This window comes from Lycium ferocissimum, chromosome 5 (assembly GCF_029784015.1).
Source record: "Lycium ferocissimum isolate CSIRO_LF1 chromosome 5, AGI_CSIRO_Lferr_CH_V1, whole genome shotgun sequence".
NCBI lineage: Eukaryota > Viridiplantae > Streptophyta > Magnoliopsida > Solanales > Solanaceae > Lycium > Lycium ferocissimum.
This window is the reverse complement of record NC_081346.1, coordinates 53906778-53913932: the sequence shown is the minus strand read 5'-3', so window position 1 is coordinate 53913932 and position 7155 is coordinate 53906778.

Sequence of the window (7155 nt, the reverse complement as noted above, 5' to 3'; positions counted from 1 at the left end):
ATAAATAATCTTTATTTATTGGGAAATAGTAGAGATTCATATAGGGATTAAGTGTATTCATATAACGATCCATTAGAAGTATATCAAGATCAATACCTATGATCATACACTCTATCTAAAGGGGACACAACCTTAGTTTCTTTTACCATAAATTCACAACCAAAGCAATAGTTAGCAATTAGTTACTAAAAACCCAACTTTTACCAAAATCATCGGATTAAGACATTAGACCTAAACATAGCATTCTACGACTTTAGTAGCCTTTTCACACCATATTCCCTGTGGAATTCGACCCCAACCTTGTTGGGTTACTATATTTGACAACGTCCGCGTTATACCATTAATAGGTGTAATTTGAGCGTATCATATGCCATAAGCACTTTTAGACTAAAGTCTTCAAAATAACAAAAAACCCCAACCCTTTACAATTTTTTTTGGCCTAAATGGCCACAAAAGTGATATTTTCAGACCAGATATATCACCTCTTTTCTAAAAAATTAACTATAATAAAACCTTGTAATATAAGAATTTCAAATAAAGGCTGAACGTATTAAGACAGAATAAACCTCGACAGAGTATGAGTAACATGGACCAAAACCACTTACTTTACCTTATTTATAAAGGGGACTTATTCAAACTCTGTTATGCCACAAAATGACAGTTTATCTTTGCGGGAAAATAAACACTAATATAAGTAGTTTAAGCTGATACTCATACTCTGGAACCCGAAGGTCAACCGTATAGTACGAATCCTTAATACTGGCGTGCCTAACACCTTCCCCAGGGGATCACCAGAACCCTTACCTAGAACTCTGGATTACGAAAGTTTTTTCACTGTATTTGAATAAACCCTTCAAAACTGGTTTTCCTAATTTCCTAAAAATTAGGTGGCGACTCTTTTCAAAACAAAATTCGAAAGAGCACCAACGAGTTCGTAGTAGCCTTTTATGCCCTAAACCCGCGTAAAAAGCGAACCGTTATAGATGGCGACTCTGCTGGGGACTTAAAGGTTCTAACCATAAGGATTCTAGTATAATATGAGTATATTTTTTATAAACTGCTTATATGTTTACTTTCCTGCAATTATTAACAGTCATTGCATGCATATCATAAACTCCACCACTTTTGGCATTTATTTTACACTTTGTTCCAAAGGCGACCTCACGGAGCACGCGGTCGTTCCTTCACTATAAAACCAAAATTTTCTCTTAGAACCGTTATGAGGTGGGGTTGGTACGCTGTCATCCAACAGCTCTAATGGTTCAACCACGGTTGTCCGCTCGGGTTCCCGTTCATTCGTGAAAAACTGTTCTAGAAAAACTAGGATAGAGCTAAGCCAAATTCCTACTAAACTAGAGAATTTATACCTAGATGGGCCTTGGGTATCTCAGACCTACCTAAGGCTCATTAAGGGTGACTACCCCATGTTCGGACGGTCTATGACCCGAAGAACACCACATCTCATTTATGTGTTATGTGGAAACATGTTTGTGCCTATGTGATGAACCATTGATCATATGGGGACGGGGGAATCTTAACCGTGTTTTGTTTTGTAGATGGAGCGAAGAATCCATTTTGACATCATCACTGAGGCTCCAGAATTGTTGAGGGCCTAGTATGAATGGTTGGGGGATGCTCACCAGGGAATGATCAACTGCACTTTAGGCCACTTGCCCTCCATTATAACAATGAAAGGTTACCCGGAGCTGATAGAAGAATTGGCAGGATTTTTGGGATAATAAAGAAATGCTTTTCCGTTTCGGTGATATCAAAATAACTCCTACCCTAGAAGAGATTAGGGACGCCATAGACAACAATGGAACCTGTCTGAGGAGGCGACACAAGCCGGACCACAATCTGTTATTTCCACACAAGCCCACCGTCAGCCAGATCATGGGATTTCTTTCTCTGACCAAAGCGTCCTGGGCATGAGGGCCCACTGTAGCCTTCGGAGATCTATACCGCAGGTTTGGAGACATCACAGGATACACCCTATATCAAAGAGAATTTAGGAGCCGAGAGGAGTGGGAAGCCACTAGACCTTTAGCCTTTGCCATAGCCTTGTTAGGCATTATGATTTTTCAACAGGATGAGTCGTTAGCCATAGACACCAAGATGATATACCTTGCCCATACAATCTTCCACAGGAAAACTAAAGATTTAGAGACGAGGTATTTTGACCTGGCACCCATCATATTGGCTGACATCTTTCGAGCTCTTGACAAATGCTGAAATCACTTCCGATACTTCCAAGGGTGCAATATGTTGTTGCAATGGTGGATCATCAAACACCTTAACATGGCCAAAGAGGTTCAGGGTTGGAGTCGACAGAACTGGATAGACTGCCTCGTAAATTACTGTACAAATCTCGGGTATATGTCCAAGAATTCATGGGCTGAATTTGTTATACCCCGTACTTTGTACGTTGGAATATTCTAAGTCGGTTGCGACAAGTTAAGGACAAGGTTGTAAATTTTTTCGATTTTGTTAAAAATGCATAAGTTGTATATTCATCTTTTTATTGGTATGGAGTGTTAAGGGTAAACTTGGAATAAGGAATTTGGGGTTAAAAGTGAATTATGAAAAGTTGAGCATTTCATGAAAACTAAGGGCTAGAAGTGAAATTTTGGAAAGTATTTATTTCATGAAAATGGCCATATGTGGCCATGTGTGTGTGTGGGCCATAGGGCCATGTGGATGAATTATATATGAGGAATAAGATGACTAATTTAAGTCATCTTCATCATTTCTTATCTCCTAGAAACTTCAAGAAAAATGAAGAAAAAAAAAAGGAGAAACGGCCAAGGAGGAGAAAAATGAAGACCATGAATAGTGATCCAAAAAAATATTTTCTTCAAGCTTTTCTACTCTTTGGAAGGTGCTAAACAACATGGAATAATTGTTAGGGCAAGCCAAGCCTTTGTTCATGCAAATCTCAACCTAAGTCATGTTGAAGAACTAAGTGAAAAAGGTGAGTTTTAATCCTCTTTTTATGTGTTATGAATGGTTTATGTATGTTGTGGAGTGCGGAAATGAATGAAATCATGAAAACATGGATGTTGATGTTTGGCCGTGGGTGTGTAATGGTGTGGGGAATGATGAATTAATTGTATTAGCATGTTTGGGTGTTGTTGTAGTGTGTAGAAATGAATGAAAATAATGGAATTTATGTATGTGATGTGTGGCCGAAAATGGGTTGATTTGGCATAGGCATGTTGAACTAGTTTTGTGTAGAAGTTTGGTTGTTGTGGTTATGTGTTTTATGATGAGAATGAAGGTATTGAATGATTCAAGCTGAAGTTGTGATTGTTGTGTTGTGGCCGTGTATGTGTAGTGTAGTGTAGAAGTGAAGTCTTAACGTTATTTAGTATGTTTGGGTTGTTGTTGTTATAGATTATGTGATGAAAAATGAAGGTTTGATGGTTCAAAGTAAAGTTGAAATCATGTGGGCTGATTTGGAAGCTAATATGATTCTAATGTGGTCTTTTGTATTTATGAAAGTAATGTTGCTAATGTGTAGATTGTTAGTATGGTTTATGAATTTGGAAGAGAAGGATGTGTTTGGTGTTGTTCTCGGGTTTGGAGACAATTTCGGGTGAGTTGGGATATGGTTTTGGTTGTTTGGAAAATTGTGTGAATTGTTTAAAGCGTTCTTGAATATTGTCTGTATGGTTTTGGATTAGTAATCGAACGTCTAAACGTTGATATTGGTTTGAATGTAAGTGATGGAAGTAAGTATGTCGGAATATTATGAATGTTGTGAAGTTATGTAAAAAGAGCTACTAATGTTAGAAATGCATTTTGAATTGATTGTTGATGTTGTAGTTTGGTTGTTGGTGTTGTTGTTGTTGAAATTGGCCGAGTTGAAATCTCGGGGTTGGTGTATTTGCAGGGGAAATGCTTCCCAATTTTCCACAGAATTTGGTATTCGTTTGGAATCGGGTTCCTAAATGCTCTTAGCTAATAATTGATTCTTAATGGCATATTGTAGAGCTTGGGAAGTTCGCGACGTAAGATTGGATTAGCTTCGAGAATAGACGAGGTATGTAAAGCTTACCTTTCTTCCTTTTGGCATGTCTTAGACGGGATTAAGGTATGACACGATTTGTGCCTTGGGGTTACTCCATTCTGAAGTTCCGAACATGATTATGATTCTTATGTGCTTCTTGATATTCGTATTTGTAATGTAGTCGAATTATGGTTCTTATGTTTTGATATGTCTAAATTCAAAAGTTGCATAAAAGTTTGTTTTCAAAAGAGTTTAGTTCTTAAAGGAGTTACGTAACTACGAACGACCGTAACTTTCAAGAAAAAGCTCGGATCGCTTTGATACCTTCGCAAATGATTTCATGACGTATAATGACTATGATTTTCATAGGCGGGCCCGGATTGGGTTGACGCTCGTCCGTGGGTCCCGCGACCTTTCTTTGTATAGTGTTAACGACTTTTTGAAAAGAACTTAATATGACTACCTTTCCGACCCCCGAGTATGATTACTCATTTGTCTGTCGAGTTTGAAATGAGGATTTTTATGCATATGATATATGATTTCTAAAGTTCTGTTTGATCCGTTCCCGAGTGACGTTCGGAGGAAAACTTGATTTGATTGCCGTTTTGGCTTTTAAATGAGGGCTTGTTTGGTCATTCTGTTGAGTCAGTAATAAAGATTTATATGCATATGGTTTCTCGGTTTGTAAATGATGTGTTTTCCGGAGGATGATGTGTCCGGTTCGCCGAGCCCCTTTTTGGCCGGGAACCGTGTATGTATATTTTGATATGATGTCATGATGTGTCCGGTGGTGGGGCGACGCCGAGCCCTTTTTAGGCAAATCGGCCGGGTATATATATATATGTATGATGTGTTATTTTATGAATGTATGATGTGATACGAAATGTATGATGATATGTATGTATGGATTTGTGTTTCAGATGATATGAATATGATCACGTTGATGTGTATTTCGAATTTCGAAGTCCGATATGTTGTATGTATGGATTCTGGAATATGATCAGTGGTGGGAGCAAACCCAATGGTGGTGGGGCAAACCCAAACAATTGGGGCAAACCCAATGATGATGCAAAATTCCACATTGGTTTAGGCAAATCCCACATTGGTTTAGGCAAATCCCACATTGGTTCAGGCAAATCCCACACTGGTTTAGGCAAATCCCACATTGGTTTAGGCCAATCCCACATCGGTTAATGGCATCTCATATGACCGGTCATGATGTTGTGATGCGTTACGGTATGTGTATGTGTGGTATTGGCCGCTGGGTGCTTGACCGCGGTATGTGTGTAGGTGATTTTGACAGTCTGGGTTACGATCAGTCGGTTAATGTCAGCTTAGATGATAAGTTATGATGTTATGATCTGTTACGGTAAGCATTCTGATTATTATATTTGTCTTCGGTACCTCTGTTGTACGATTTGTGTTTCAGATGCAAGCACCTTGGTTCTGGTTATTATGCTTACGTTCTGTACACCTTACTTCGGTTATGATCTCGTTTTCTGTATGCTATGCTTTACATGCTCAGTACATATTCCGTACTGACCCCCTTTCTTCGGGGGCTGCGTTTCATGCCGCGCAGGTACAGACAGATGAGTAGAGGATGTTAGTAGAAGATGTGCCAGCTGGATTGGCGAGCTCCATTTTCTCCCGGAGTGCTGCCGAGTCAGAGCATTTATGTTAGGAAAGTCTGTTTCATGTTAGAGACTTTGCAGACAGTGTCGTGTGTACGAGATGTCCGTTTGTAAGCGGCTATGTAAGCCGATGTATCATTATGCATTGTGTTATGAATTTCATGTGTTTACAGATTTGTTATGGTTACGGGTTTTATTTGATTTGAAAAAGATGAAAAGCATGTTTGATTTGTCGGAAAACAAAAAAAAAGTTTTCATTATGTGCCTATGTTATGCTTTGCGGGCCCAGTATGGCTATGAGTATTATGAGAGTCTGCGGGTTCGCTCGGCCCTAAGTAAGGGTCGGGTGCCCATCATGCCCTATCGGAAATTAGGGTGTGACAAATTGGTATCAGAGCAGTTCGTCCTAGGGGTTGTCTGCAAAGTCGTGTCCAGTAGAGTCTTGTTTATGGTGTGTAGCGCGCCACACTTATAAGCAGGAGGCTACGGGACATCTAGTGTGGTTACTCTTCTTTCACATCTGAGATCGTGCCATAGAGCCAAGTCATAGGAGATGGGACTCCTTACCATAATTTGTGATTGCAGCTGAAGAATGACACTAATAGAAGAAAACGATTGATGATGTTGGAAGTTACAAAGTACACAGGTAAGCAAAGGTATGAAAGATATATGTCGGGAAAGATATTGAAGTTGCGATTGAAATACAAGTTGAAGACTAAAGGGGGAAAGTAAACAAGAAAGTGTAACAGGTGCCGTTTGAGTTGGGCATACGAGGTATGTTTATCATTTGTGTATTGTTGGTGATATTGGGAGCCCTGTGTGGCTGCGATATGATATGATATGTATATATGTATTTTGGCCCTATGAGGCATTGTTGGTATCTCCTGTGTACAGGTTTTGAGATAGTAAGAAATATAAAGGAAACTCTGCCGAAATTTTTCCAGAAATAAAAAGAATGAGACATGGGTTTAAGATATGACTTGAAAGGCCGTGCCAATAGTAATGATAAGATTTGGCTAAGCTACGAGTTCAGCTGATATTGAGAAAGAAGTAATAGTATGAGTAAGACAAGAGTAAGGAGGGCTAAAATAGTAATTGTGTTATGAGGGCGTGTTGAAATCTGTAAAGGCTTTAAATTACTCCAGATTATGTGCTGAAGGTCATGTGGTAAGATAGACGCGATTATATTAGCATTACAGCATCGTATTTCATCAGAAATTCAAAGTTAAGCGTGCTGGAGCGAGAGCAATTTTGGGATGGGTGACCCCCTGGGAAGTTTTCTGAAAATTTTACAAATTCAGACGCAAGAGGCAAATGAGAAGCTAGAGTGGACTAAGGGAAATTAGAGTGTGTGGCGCGGGCAGAAACCCTGCGAGGTCGCGTAGAACGGGGTGAATTAGACCGGTGGAGAGAAAGAAAGTGCATCACGACTCTAGTATTGGGGTGAGTTTGAGTAGCGTTTGGGAATATTTGGTGAACGAGATTGCAAGCTATGGTAATGAAGAAAAGTTTAAA